Source organism: Podarcis tiliguerta (genome assembly GCF_965153285.1).
Source record: "Podarcis tiliguerta genome assembly, chromosome: 10".
In the NCBI taxonomy this organism is placed as follows: domain Eukaryota; kingdom Metazoa; phylum Chordata; class Lepidosauria; order Squamata; family Lacertidae; genus Podarcis; species Podarcis tiliguerta.
Window position 1 is genome coordinate 10344335 of NC_139543.1, and position 15466 is coordinate 10359800.

At 45.1% G+C, this 15466-nt stretch overlaps 1 long non-coding RNA gene across 1 annotated transcript; it reads left to right on the forward strand.

The window, feature by feature from the left end:
• Positions 1-1110: 1110 nt before the first annotated feature.
• Positions 1111-10923, forward strand: LOC310658298. Its single transcript, XR_014502198.1, has 3 exons — positions 1111-1343; positions 8730-9186; positions 10385-10923. It is a non-coding gene; the product is annotated as an uncharacterized lncRNA (long non-coding RNA).
• The last annotated feature ends 4543 nt before the right edge of the window (positions 10924-15466 follow it).

Genomic DNA, 15466 nt, shown 5'->3' on the forward strand with positions numbered 1-15466 from the left:
ACTTTCCCCCACCCTCCCCAGCTAAATCTCTCTGCCCGAGTTCCAAAGCTGTCCTGGGCAGCCTATTGTCTATCCCTTATGTGGCATTCGGAGCCTACAATGTGCTAATTGCATTAATAGGTTGCCACTATGAGATGCTATGGTTAGGGTTTAAATGAATTTTTTTTTACTAATTCATGGAGGACTGGTTAAACTGATAGTTACAGGGTTATGATCTCTAAATGGAACATCCGGTGCTATTTTTCTAGAAAAAGAGATGCCGGAACTTCACCACGAACACCTCCCTTTTCTCTTATAACGGCACTCGCTCCCACCTGAGAGGTGCCGGTGAGTTCTGGCCAAAAGAAAGCCCCAAGGACATCCATTCTGAGAAGCACAGTGCATTTGAATGTCAGGTGCCAGAGACCAGGATGGGGAAACTTTTTGCCCCAGTGGGCCAGATCCTTAACTGGTTCCACCCCTGTAGGGCAACTTTGACAGGTGGGTGGGACAACCCACATGTCAATCACCTGATGAGATTATGTCATCAGGTGATTGATAGTGCAAAACAGTTTTAATCGAAACTGCTGCTAAAGCAAAGTTTTTGGGGTTTTTACCCCAATTTTACTAGTGGGTTTACTTTAAGCTACCAATTATTCCTTTGTAGCCATAGGGACGCGGGTGGCGCTGTGGGTAAAACCTCAGCGCCTAGGACTTGCCGATCGCATGGTCGGCAGTTCGAATCCCCGTGGCGGGGTGCGCTCCCGTTGTTCGGTCCCAGCGCATGCCAACCTAGCAGTTCGAAAGCACCTCCGGGTGCAAGTAGATAAATAGGGACCGCTTACCAGCGGGAAGGTAAACGGCGTTTCCATGTGCTGCGCTGGCTCGCCAGATGCAGCTTGTCACGCTGGCCACGTGACCCGGAAGTGTCTGCGGACAGCGCTGGCTCCCGGCCTATAGAGTGAGATGAGCACACAACCCTAGAGTCTGGCAAGACTGGCCCGTACGGGCAGGGGTACCTTTACCTTAGCCATCTCAACACCTGCCCCATACCTGATGTTGCCTATGATGTCAGGTGTGAGGCAGGTGGTTTAGAGAATTAGTTGTGAGCACCCAAAGATCTGGCAGGAGATGGCTCCAAAGGGGATTAGATAAATTCACAGAGGACATGACTGCTCATCATAAGGGCTGTATGCTTTCTCCAGAGTTGGAAACAGCATGCCTCTACAAACCACTTTCATGGAACACAAGCAAGAAGGTGCTGCTATAATCTTGTGAGCTTTCCCAAAGATCTGATTGAGCAACGTGGAAAACCGGGTGCTGAACTAGATGGATTCTGCTGGGCTTTCCTCAGCTGTACATCAGTATGATCCTTACATTTTATATCTCATTGGCTCTTGTGAAAACCTTGTGTGAGGTCACTCTTATTCCCATTACACAGGTGGAATGACTGAAAGTGATTGACTTGCCTGTGGATTTTTATTGCTGCAGTAGAGTTGTAGCTAAGTCTACCAGATGTGGATCCCTTTTGTATATTGAACGATGTGCATGTTAGAAGCTTGAAATGTAACAAGGCCGTTCTCCTTTTCAAGTCACTTCCATTTTCCAGCTGGTCCCTGTGGAATGCCAGAATTTGGTGCCCCTCGCTTCTCGCTTTCCATTCTACATCATAGTTGTGGCAAGCAGAGGCAAATATAGGGGTCATGACCAGTTCTGATGCACTGTGAAACTTGACCACAGAATTCCAAAGCATTCCATGTTCTAGGTAAGCAATCAGTTCCCCTGGAGCATTGTTGGCGCTGCTTTATTAGTTCATGCAACATAAAATGCACACAAAAGACTCTCCTGCAAGGGGAGAAATTGGCCACAGCAATTTGCCCAGCAGTAGTGATGTTCTAATTGAGGAACCTCTAATAAACTCTTCACAAACCCAATCCCCTGCCCCCACTGTAAGCCTTCAAACCAATGTGATAATTTATGGACCTCACCATTGTTCCACAACATATTCCTACTGTCCATAATGAGCATCATGTATTGCCCGATAATTCTTTCTCTGTGTCTGAATAAGGCTAAAATGGTCCTTCCATGTTAGTGTTTAACAACCTATGAAACAGCACTCGACATTTCCAGAATGAGCAGTTCTTCCGGCCCTGGTTCTGTTTCATAATAGCTGTTCAAACATGCTCCATTTCCTTCAAATATATGCTCTAATGTATCCAAATCTGGATTAAGTTTCAGACTGCAGGGTCTTCATCAGCAATTTTCACTTTCTGTTGTGTCAACAAAAGCAGCAATATCAACAGTTTTATGTTTTTGTTCTCTTTGCCTCTCGGATTTGCGATAAATCTTTCAGCGTTCTTTGAAGCTTAGCCACACTGTTGGGAAGCTGTTTTCCCCACTCTTGCTATTTTTGCAAACATATTCTGCCCGCCTGCCTTGGAAGACTGAGTTGTCTGCTAGTGTTCCTGTACAGGAATATTCATATTCAGCAGTATCCATACTGTTTATTTTATAAGGACGTTGGATTTCTGGCCGCTTCCCACAACAGCATCCCATTGCGTAGAATGCTCGGTAGTTATACAATGTTTTTCCTAAGCCCGTTGCATGCATAATATTTAATCTTTATCACAACCCTATAAACTAGGCCAGTAGTATTATCCCCATATTATAGATGGCAGCTGAGTCCTAGAAAGAGAGAAAGCTAAGGCCTGCTTCACACACAACTGTTTATTTTTATATTTTAACGGGAATATATAATAGAGAAGAGAGAAACTGTGCGCGCATCATCACAACGTGTGAAAATAATTTGTTAAGATGGGCTGGCTCAATACATTTTGCTGCCTGAAGCAAAGACAAGATAGCTCCCTCCCCCAAGGAACATACAGAAGCCAGGTTGAACCTGGCAAAAGGACAGTATCTTCCATGGGACTTGAGGGCAGCAGGCTAGCATTATAATATAACATACAGTACAGTGGTACCCCGCAAGACGAATGCCTCGGAAGATGAAAAACTCGCTAGACGAAAGGGTTTTTCGTTTTCTGAGGTGATTCGCAAGACGGATTTTCCAAAGGGCTTGCTTCGCTAGACGAAACAGCCCTGCCTCTCCTGTCATGGCGACGGTCCCTGCACGCACGCACGCTCGCTTCCCCACTCCTCCGGCTCCCTCCCACCTTCCGGCTGACGACTCCTCCGGCTCCCTACGACCTTCCGGCTGCCTCGCGCCGCTGCCCACCGCCCTCACGCGCTCCTCTGAGAGAGCCGCTGCCGCCAGCAGCCAGCTTTGCAGCCGGAGTTGCGCTCCTGAGCCCCCCCGCCCTCCAGCAGCCGCGTCGCACGGTGGCCACAAGGCGCGGGTGAGTCCGAGCTACCGGCTGCGGCAGCTGCCCTGCTTCTCCCCGCCCCTCCCCGCCGTTGTTAGTGTTTAACTGCAGTGGTGCTTCGCAAGACGAAAAAACTCGCTCAACGAAAGAACTCGCGGAATGAATTAATTTCGTCTTGCGAGGCACCACTGTAATTATAATATAATATAATATAATATAATATAATATAATATAATAATATAATATAATAAATGTTTTAATTTATATCCTGCCCATTTGGCTGGGTTTCCCCAGTCACTCTGCGCGGCTTACAACATAAAGCACAACAAAAGATCAAACATTAAAAAACAAGATATCCTATACAAGCAACAAACAAACCCACAAATCAATAACACCAATAGCAAGAATAGCCAGTTGCCCCAACCCAAGAGTTGTTTCAGCAATGTCCCAGTGGCCTCCCAGGAGTCTCTTTTAGCATAGGAGTGTCAGGGCAGGCCACATGGTACCCACAGCTCTGTCGCTTCCCTTCACCTCAGCATTTGCCACCTGAGGCAGCCGTCTCACTTTGCCTCAACATAGGGCCAGCCCTGTTGTTAGGTATACCCTATAAGAAACCGGTGATATACAGTACTGGCTTTCCAACAGGCACACCCTTAGCATAGCCAGTTTATTTGATGTCCATATCGGAGTTTCTGTATGTTAGGATGAAACGTGGCACCATGCTTTGGACAGGTTTCTCCTTCAGGCTGATTGCCATCACAAGAGTGAATTTGTCTTTGACGCTACTGAAAAAGGAAGTCATCAGTACTTGTATTATTAGTGAAAAAGGAACTGATTCACTGAGAGATGCTTCAAACATGCATTCAGGATATGGTGGTGCTCTTGTTTGTCTTTGTTAAGTTGTGGGTGAACATATCAGACGACACAGCGATTCTTCAAACAGCTCTTGTTTATTCCGAGGCCAGAATAGAACTGAACTGAAGAGCTCAGTCAGCCTGCTTATATAGAGCTCCAGTACAACGTTACTGTAGCAGCTTTCTAAAACTATCCAATCACTGAATTTCACTTTCGATCCTTCATTTGCATAAAAACTATCCAATCACTGAACGTCACTTTCAATCCTTCATTTGCATAACTATCTACAGTATCCCCCTGCTGGCCCAGGGTGAGAACTTCAGTACATAACAGTCTTCATCACGCCGATCCCCATTATGCTGAAGCGCATAAGACCATCTTCCACATATTTGAGACTTCTCCCAGTGCCAATAGGACAATCCTAATTTGGCTTCATAAACCAAAATATGAGCTGCGGACACACCCTGTTTTTAAAGCACACAACTTCCCCCAAATAATTCTGGGAATTGTAGTTTGTTAAGGGTGCTGGAAATTGTAGCTCAGTGAGAGGTAAAATACCAGTTCCCAATCTTCTTTTGGGAAAGCAAAGTGCTTTAAGGAATAAGCCTTGTGTGCTACCTTGCTGCTCCTTTTGCAGAAGCTGGGAAAGAAGCCAGGAAGCCTTTAGTTAACTATACCCCATTTTCCATCACATCTGAACTATGGTTAATGGCCCTCAAACAAGTCAGGCTATGAAACCAACTTTAAATCCATCCATGGTATGCTTGTCCAAATGCAGCCAATGAGTCAATTCCCTCATCGGCAGTTACAGAAATAGTAATGACCTTTCCCCGCACTGTAGTAATGAGACCAGCAAAATTATGGGCTGTAGTGTACACCTTGAAGGGACAGCAAGAGCAGAGGCCCGGGCCTTCAAATCCCTGCCATCTGCATCCGGCAAGACTACCAAACAGCCTGAGAGAATTCTGCCTTAACAAGAAAAGAAAAGAAAAGAAAAGAAAAGAAAATGCCTTTTCACTTTTATTTTTCTTGAAATAATTTAAACTGCAAACAGCCTCGATTGCATTGGCAGAAAGACAACTATAAATGCCGCAAACAGAATAAACAGTAGGCAACATGGCACTGTGCAGAAGTTGTTGTTGGACTCCCAACGCCCCAGCCATCATGGCCCAAGGTCAAGAATGGAAGAAGCTGGCAGTCCAGTCACATCCAGAGGGGACCATGTTGTCTACCTCTGATTATTCAGCATGGTACCCTCCGAATAGAAGGGATGCAGGTGGCGCTGTGGGTTAAACCGCAGAGCCTAGGACTTGCCGATCAGAAGGTCGGCAGTTCGAATCCCTGCGACAGGGTGAGCTCCCGTTGCTCGGTCCCTGCTCCTGCCAACCTAGCAGTTCGAAAGCACGTCAAAGTGGAAGTAGATAAATAGGTACCACTCTGGCAGGAAGGTAAACGGCGTTTCCGTGCGCTGCTCTGGTTCGTCAGAAGCAGCTTAGTCATGCTGGCCACATGACCCGGAAGCTGTACGCCAACTCCCTCGGCCAATAAAGCGAGATGAGCGCCGCAACCCCAGAGACGGTCACGACTGGACCTAATGGTCAGGGGTCCCTTTACCTTTACCTTTACCCTCCGAATATTTGCCTCTTCTGAGCTGAGAAATGCGCGATCAACATTTGGTATCGATAGCACTGCAAACCTATTTTCCCGTCAAACCAGTAGGGGATGATGTTATACATAGAATTACAGTTCGCTAACTCATAACTCCTAAAGGAAGGTTTCGCACAAATGGCTGGGTTCATTGAACTGTTTTGCGACCTTTATGATCAATCTGAGAACCGACCTTGTCTGAAGGAGCTGGTCTAGTGTAAAGCTCCGGTGATGTTCCGGTCACGACTGCAGGACTTTTGACAATGGTAATTTAATTCCATTGTGGCTGTTTTATTGCTATTGGAGATCTGAACGGAGGGAACAGTTGCTTCTTACGTTTTGTTCTGCTTCCACAGATGAGATGGAGGGGTGAGGGTGGGGGAGAGACGCTCCAAATAATATGAATGACAGCCATGAGTCAGCAGTTGTCAACAAGCTAACGCCAGGCCAATGAGGAATTGGAGCAGATTGAGTTGCAGCTGAGAATGTAGGTGACAGGAGTCATCACCTTGGAATTTACAGGCCTGTCAACCCAGCAAACGCTTTCTAACCACAGGAGTTTCATGTTAACCTCTACTCAGCATCCGTTTAGAAGCTGCAAGCAACCTCCGGCTTTGAAACAGAGCATCTAACCGTCAGATACCGCCATTCTTTGTACTCTCACTTGACACTTGCTTCAGAGTAAAAATCCATCGGACCACAGAGTTAAACATTTAAGCTGAAATCCTATATATCCACGGGAATAAGACCCACTTAACTCAATGGGATGTATTTCTGTATGGGATCATTAGAGATGAAGAGGTGGTTTGGCATTTGACAGTTCAGAAAGGAGAACGGAACAAATCTTATTTGTTCATTCCCAATATTTAGAGACTCCCTTCTCAGCACAGGAAGCAGTTTAAGGAATCAGCAACAAAACAATTCCTTCGTCAAATAATATACATGTTTAAAAGAAACAAAGACCACAAGGTAGAAACATTAATTCCATAAATAGGAGTTAGAAGCTGCAAACAACCTTTTGCTTTGGTAAAAAGGAAAGCTTTTAGGAATTGTCAAACAATAGCCAAGCATTTAAACGAAAGCTTTTAATTCTGTTTCTTACGAGTGTAGCTAATGGCAGAATTAGGCTAAAGCTGAAAATCTTTGCACATTTTCTACCCAAGAAAAATGATACTTTCTTGTACTGGGCATTTTAGTCCTCGCAGAAAACGCATCGGACTCAGAGACAGTCCTGACACCTCAAGCAATTATGATGTGAACTGCTGTGATGACAGCTGGCATTTATTTCCTTTATGTGTTCCTATTCCTGTTTTCCAATAAGAGAATCTAGGCAGTACGGCTTCATTGAGAGGGAAGAAAGCAAAACTGTGCTGATGGAAAGAGTTGCTAGGCAGTCAAGACTGAGCTGCAGACAACTGGCAGCCAGGAGACAGGGTCCAGCTAGTTGGGCACAAAAATTAAAGTAAAAAGTAAAAATAACATTATCCCTGAAGCTAACTCCCATTTAAATGAGCATAGGATTGCAACAGAAACTAAGATGTGGAAAATACTGAATGCATTTTATTTTTTGCATGCGGAAGAATACATTTAGCAGGGGACTAGCAAAGACCCTCCTCCATTTCATTTCCCCACATTCTTTTTTTCATTGGGTTTTATAAACAAGAATAATGTTATACAAACAAGCGTACCAAGTATTCTCATGTCATTTGTATATCACAAAAATAGCATAATGAATGTGGAGTAATATCTACAACATATGGTTCATTATTTGTGGTCAATGTACTGTATAAGTTCCTGGTTCATGAATTGGTTTGAACAATTAGGAAGAAAAGAGAGGGGGAGAGGGGAATGGTAAGTGGGGTGGTGTCAGGCGGTTATGCTTCTATTCTTCTCCTTAGTGTATGTGTGGGTTTTGTATCAGCGTTACTTGTATGGGTTCTCTTACTATTCGCTCGTTGTGTTTCCTTGGTGGTGAGAGAGATTATGGGTAGCCTAGGGTGTGGTTGAGGGACACGGGTGGTGCTGTGAGTTAAACCACAGCCTAGGACTTGCCGATCAGAAGGTCGGCGATTCGAATCCCCGGAACGGGGTGAGCTCCCGTTGTTCAGTCCCTGCTCCTGCCAACCTAGCAGTTTGAAAGCACATCAAAGTGCAAGTAGATAAATAGGTACTGCTCCGGCGGGAAGGTAAACAGCGTTTCTGTGCGCTTAGTCATGCTGGCCACATGACCTGGAAGCTGTACGCCGGCTCCCTCAGCCAATAAAGCGAGATGAGCACCGCAACCCCAGAGTTGGCCATGACTGGACCTAATGTTCAGGAGTCCCTTTACCCTTTACCTTTAGGGTGTGGTTGGTTGTTTTTGGTTGGCTGTATTGAGAATTGTTTTTATGTGTGAGCGGGGTGTGAATGTGTATTTTTGAGTCAGGTTAGCCAGATTGATTTGTATGCTGTCGGCGGATTCTTGTTGTTGTCTTGTTGGGCTGTGTATGTGATAAAGGGGAACCATACCGGGGTTCTATTTGTCCCTGTGTCAGAGTATTGCATGAGTAGGCAAACTAAGGCCCAGGGGCCTGATCCAGCCCAATCACTTTCTAAATCCGGCCCACGGATGGTCTGGGAATCAGTGTGTTTTTACATGAGTAGAATGTGTGCTTTTAATTAAAATGGGTTACTTGTGGGGCCTGCCTGGTGTTTTTACATGAGTAGAATGTGTGCTTTTATTTAAAATGCATCTCTGGGTTATTTGTGGGGCATAGGAATTCATTCATTTTCCCCCAATATATAGTCTTGCCCCCCACAAGGTCTGAGGGACAGTGGACCGGCCCCCTGCTGAAAAGGTTTGCTGACCCCTGGTTTATTGGTTAGTTTTTCTAATAAGGCTGATTCCCATACCACTTGATACCATTGGTCCATGCTTACTCCTGACAGGTCTCTCCAGTGTCTGGCTAGGATGTTTCTGGCTGCTGAATTTCCCCACATTCTTGTACTATAAGGAGGATCTGGAAGATTACCTGCAACTACATTCATCTGCATAGCACAGGCATCTGATCTCTATTTATAGCGGCATGAGCACAACTGGAACTGCAGAGGTCACAAGCCGAGATGATTAATAGTCAGCAACTACTGATCTGTAAGAATGCAGTTGCACAGAACCAGTTTCCAACTTTTCCCCGAAACACCCATGACTTGCTTAAGGCATATTTTGCTTGGCTGAGTTTGGCACCTGGCTAAGCCACCCATCGTCCTTTTTTGTGTAAATGAGTAGCAAGTGTTCTGAAGACGATGAGCCTTCCTTCCTGGCTAATCTACTTCACTGGCATAAGTTGCCAGACAGAATCATACAAGGGACTGTGAGGGTCATCTAGTAAAACCCCCTGCAATGCAGGTACAGTGGTGCCTCGCAAGACGAAATTAATTTATTCTGCGAGTTTTTCTGTTCTACGAGTTTTTCCGTCTTGCAAAGCACCAATGTGTATTGACGGTTTCCCATAGGAATGCATTGGCGGTTTAAAAAAAAAAAGGCGCAAGACATTTCGTCTTGCGAAGCAAGCCCATAGGGAAATCCATCTTGCGAAGCAACTCAGAAAATGAAAAACTCTTTCGTCTTGCGAGTTTTTCGTCTTCCGAGGCATTCGTCTTGCGAGGTACCACTGTACCTTGGTTTACAACCTTAATCCGTTCTGAAAGTCCGTTCTTAAACTGAAACCGTTCTTAAACTGAGGCGCGCTTTCCCTAATGAGGCCTCCCGCCACCGGTGCCCTTCCACCATTCGGATTCCATTCTTCGCAAACCAGGACACTACTTCCGCTTTTGCGGAGTTCATAAACTGAATCGTTTGTAAACAGGACTGTTCTTAAACTGAGGTACCACTGTAGTATATTTAAGGATATTCATGGGGTAAATTATTAATGCATAATTAAACATATATGTATTATGTCTAATATATAGGATAATGTATATATTATTCTTTCATGGGGTAAATCAGTTAATGTGCTACACACATCATTGGGCAGGGTCACCCAACGAAACTGAACAGTGGGCAACTCAGGGCATGCAAAGAAGAGATCTTTCTTCACACAGTGCAGAGTTAAACTGTGGCTTTTGCTCTGACAAGATGTGCCGACTGCCCCCAATTTAGATGGCTTTAAAAGGGGCCTGATTCATGGAGGATAAGACTGTCAGTGGCTGCTAGTCAGGATGCAGAATGCCAGTTGTTGGAGCACAGCAAGAGAGAATTATTGCCACTGTACCCTAAATAGGGACGCGGGTGGCGCTGTGGGTTGTAAAGGGCATTCAACTCTTGCATGTTAACTCTGCCAGTCAAAGAACAACCTGTTCATTCAGCGTTCATCCTGGTATGCTAGCACTAACCTTGCATGACGGTGGCATTATTCCCGTATTTATTATTATTGAGCATTCGTTTTGATTTGTTTGCAGGGCAGTTATATGACAATGAGCATTTGCACTGATTTGTTTGCAGGATGCTTACTCATATTCTCATTAACCATTTGTTCCTCCCACACTTTTCATTTCCTTTTCAAATGACCCAAAGTCTTCTTTTTTTTCTTTTTGAAATGGCGTAGTTGCACTTAGGCGACAAAGCACTTTGATTCGCTTTAATTGTGCAAACCTAAAGTCCTGCTCTGCGCTTGAAGCCTTCCAGCTAAATAGTGGCAGTCTGCAAGCACCCATAATGCATTCAGCTGTACTCCATGTTCTGTGCTGTGCTCAGAAGCAAGTGTACCGTTCTTTGACAAGATCCCAGCAGATATTTCCCTTCTTAATGCTATTAGGCTACATGTTTTATGGCTCTGTCGGTTTTTCTTTGCACAATAAGAACCTTTTCATTGCTCAGTAAAGGAAAACGACCGCCCGTATTCCAAACAACCCTAGAGTAGGCAAAACACAACTTAGCTGCCCGCATTCTTCAGATTTTGAAGGATAAAACGAAAAGTAAATGAGTTCCGATGTGCTTGCACTTGAATTTCTTAGCTCATCAAAAGAGGACGGAGATTTTGTACATTTGAGGTGATGTTAGGATTCTTTGGCTGCAACGCTATGTGTGGATCAAAGCCAAAGGATCCTATCCTCTAGTAATGGCGTAGCCACGACACAAATCAGCAGATTACCGTATTTTTTGCTCTATAAGACTCACTTTTTTCCCTCCTAAAAAGTAAGGGGAAATGTGTGTGCGTCTTATGGAGCAAATGCAGGCTGCGCAGCTATCCCAGAAGCCAGAACAGCAAGAGGGATTGCTGCTTTCACTGCGCAGCGATCCCGCTTGCTGTTCTGGCTTCTGGGATTCAGAATAATTTTTTTCTTGTTTTCCTCCTCCAAAAACTAGGTGTGTCTTATGGTCTGGTGCGTCTTATAGAGCGAAAAATACGGTAAATATTTTCCAGAATAGTGATAAAAGCAGCAAGAAAAGGTTCGCCTGCTTATGTTGACCCGTTGTGCAGCTGCTAAAGACAATGAGCAAGACACAGTGGCTGAGTGAGACATTGACTGCAGCTCATGGTTAGGAAGGAGAGAGTTTAACCTGGAGCCCAAGTTTGGAGAGCACCCTAAGCCAATCCTTGGTTTAGGGCAGGGCAGGGCAGGGCAGTAAGAAGGATTGGGAAGGAGCAAAGCTCTCTGGGATCCTGCACATCCATGCCGTCTTGTGAACCAGTTTGGTGTACTGAGCTACGCGGACTGCGTTATAGAACCTCTGTCCTTAAAAATGATGGCAACATGAAAACAAAATAAGGACGCCGTACAAGAATGACTGAGTAGGTGTGCTGAATTCAGTGGCTTACTCCTAAGCAAGAGTGCAACCTTAAGACAGGTACGTTATTTGAGAGGGGGCCTGGGATGGCCAAGTACAGGCAAGTCTTCATGAGAGATTGCCTTGTGCCTTTTCTCCCCCCCCCCCTTAAATAATTTTTATTGATTTTAAACACTAACAAAAGAAATAAAAGCATTTTAACGAAACAAATAACAAATGACACACACACACACACACACACACACACACATCAATATTAAAAAAACCTCCCAAAACCAGAATATTTTTATATATAAGAGTTTCCTTCCACCTATTATGACTTCTGATCTCCCCATTGTGGGTTCCAAGTTTTCTATATCAATTGTATATTATTTATCGTCTGACTTCAGTTTTTCTAAAACATCTGTAATTTATGTGACTTTGCAGAAGTCATTCTAGGCCTGCCAAAGATTTCATATAATTACAGGGTTCTTTTAAATATAATATGTATTTATCCCATTCTCTATTAAACCTTTGATCAGATTGATTCCTAATTCTCCCTGTCATTTTTGCCAATTCTACATAATCCAGTAATTTCGCCAGCCATTCCATTTTTGTTCTTTGTTCCATATTCTCTCCTTTCCAACCTTTGGCTATTAATTGTTCTTGTGGCGGTGGTTGCGTACATGAATACCCTCCTCAAATCTCTCAGTATATCTGTACCCATTATACCTAAGAGAAATGCTTTGTGCCTTTTCTTCCGCTCAGTCCGCCGATGCCTGTCTTCGCAGACAGGGGAAGTCCCTAGCTCACTGAGGGTTTAAGACCCGCCGGCCACCCTCACCAGGTTTAGCTGGCCAGTCGAAGCCATTCCGGGGTGTGGCTGCTGTCGCATGCTGCAAGCTTCTAGGAGCTGCAGGTGAGAGCGGAGTGGAGGGAGAGGGGACCAAAGGTGGACAAAACTCCAGAGGGAGCATGAAATGTCCCCTACCAAAAGTACTAAACCTCCTCTAATACCCTGTTAATACCACCTCATGAGAAGAGAAGGCTCCCTGGAAAAGACCCTGATGTTGGGAAAGATGGAGGGCACAAGGAGAAGGGGACGACAGGACGAGATGGTTGGATAGTGTTCTCGAAGCTACCAGCATGAGTCTGACCAAACTGCGGGAGGCAGTGGAAGACAGGAGTGCCTGGTGTGCTCTGGTCCATGGGGTCACGAAGAGTCGGACACGACTAAACAACAACAACACCCTGTTGTAAACAAAATCTGCCCTTTTCCCCTTAGGGGGTATCCAAGAGCCCGTATAGAGTCCTTACATGGGTTCCCTATTGGTAGGAGAAAATAACAGATTGAGAAGCAAAGCAGCTAGTAAGCCTGATCTTTATTGATCTGTTGCAACAGGGTGCTCCCCTCACACACAGGAAAGGAGGAGGACCCAGAACCAAGGTGTGCCTGCCCTTATATAGACATTTTCAATTCCCTGCCCTGGAGCTCAAGACCACCCCTCCATACACCATACATACATCACAGAAGGAGTGTAACCCAAGACCACCCCCCACAAACATCATACCTACATCACAGAAAAGGTGGTCTACAACAGAAATTTGAATGTTTTTCCTGTCTGCCAGTTTATCTGATAATGCCTTTTCTGACTGCCTTTCCTGGTAGGCTGTCACCCTTTGAAATGGTGATTACTCAATTCCTGAGACAATGGGAAGCCTCCCTGACTCTCTCCCTCCTTGCACAGAAAACATTTGGTCAGCTTGGGAGTCAAAATGGTTTCAGGTCGGTCTTCCTGTGCTGATCTATGTATGTGCTTGGTTGGTACATTTATGAACATTTATTATGAACATTTATGAATATTTATTATATATCTAAGACCTTTCTTAAGGAAATCAGCCCTGAGTGCTCACTGGAAGAACAGATCGTGAAGCTGAGGCTCCAATACTTTGGCCACCTCATGAGAAGAGAAGACTCCCTGGAAAAGACCCTGATGTTGGTTAAGATGGAGGGCACAAAGAGAAGGGGACGACAGAGGACGAGATGGTTGGACAGTGTTCTCGAAGCTACCAGCATGAGTTTGACCAAACTGCGGGAGGCAGTGGAAGACAGAAGTGCCTGGCGTGCTCTGGTCCATGGGGTCACGAAGAGTCGGACACAACTAAACGACTAAACAACAACAAGACCTTAAAATTCTTGTCTTAAAATTCTTATACACCCCATAGTTGTGTATACATTCACATGCTGTTCTCCACCCGTGTCCTCTGTTCAGGCGAGGAAGAGGCATTATCAGGCAGGCAAAACCACTCAGGGCATGGCCTGGAGAGGATTCCAAGGGCCACATACAAAGGTCAGGAGAGCCACATGTCTCTGAGGTTGCAGGTGGATAGCAAAATTTTCTGTATGCCATGAGTCCTTTTAGTTGGCTCGATACTGTGGCAAAATCAAAGTCCTGGGTTGGCTGGCATTTTTCTCCAGGGCCTCCCTGACTTGAGGTCTTCTCACCCCGCAGCTTGAGCTCTTTGAGTCTGGCTTGAAACGCCATGAATCGGACACAGCTGCGAGTCCCGGAAAACGTCTAGCTATCCTTGGCTTTCGCTTGAGTGAAGGTTTTAAGTCGATGGAGAAAGAGGAAGTTAATATTTGCCAAGGGTATCTTTGCACAACTGGGACGCCTGCCATTGTTCCTGCGAGGATGGCCATACAAAGCTCCAAAGGGTAAACAGCCAATTAAGGAGCACTAAGCAGCTCTTTGAGGGCATATCTTGTGCTAATTCATGTCACAATGGGTCCCAGTTGCTCAAGCTTATGGTCAAGTGCCTGAGGAAGAAGTCTCAAGGACCCGTGAAGGGCGCAGCCTGACCAAGGACAAATAGCTACCAGGATAAATTCCCACAGGCCTTTTTTTCTACTTTGAAAATACCACTTGCTTCAAATGGGGAATTAGAATGACTGCATCAGAAATGGACCCAAACCTGAAAAACACGAAGATGGTTTTAACATGCTCAGGACAACCCCAAGGTTTGCAGAAATATGAAAAAATCTCTTTTGTTTTAAAGCCTAAGGCAGAACACCCCCCCCCCAAAAAAAACAGCCCAAGGAGGAGAACAGCCTTTACCAAAGGTGTAATGGGCTTTGTTTTTTATTAGTTTTCACAATATTATAAACAAACAAACAAGACAAACAAACATAAATCATAGCCTTATTGAAAATTACACTTATTAACTTTGCTAAGCGTCTCCACCCCCATCGTTCAGCTCGGAAACTGAGATCCAGCGCGGAGGGCCTTCTGGCGGTTCCCTCATTGCGAGAAGTGAGGTTACAGGGAACCAGACAGAGGGCCTTCTCGGTAGTGGCGCCCACCCTGTGGAACACCCTTCAGATGTGAAGGAAATAAGCAGCTATCCTATCTTTAAAAGACATCTGAAGGCAGCCCTGTTCAGGGGAGTTTTTATTATTTAATGCTGTACTGTTTTTAACATTTTATTGGGAGCCGCCCAGAGGGGAAGAAAAAATTGCTGGTTATTGAGAGCAAACCTGCATAACTTCCTGCCTTTTGGGGTATCTCTGGGCCAGCCATAAGAAAATATAATAGCTGGATTTCTCTCAATCTTTTAGGCCAGCATCTCCCAATATATCATATTATCCTCCACATCGTGGGGTGGGGAGCAGAATACTGATTTATTAGGTGCTTGTGCTACTCTTCTGGATAAGCAGAAATGACTGCACACCTGGAACATGACCTGACTTTCCTCATCTGCCTGGGCCAGGTGTAGGAAAATAATATCGCTGGTTTTCATTCGCTCATCGGAAAATAAATACATGAAGTGATATATTAGCTGCGTGTGTCACTTGCGGTAGGCAGAAATTTGAATAACGCCAGTGATGATGCTCCTGCAGTCTCTGGGCCTGGCATGG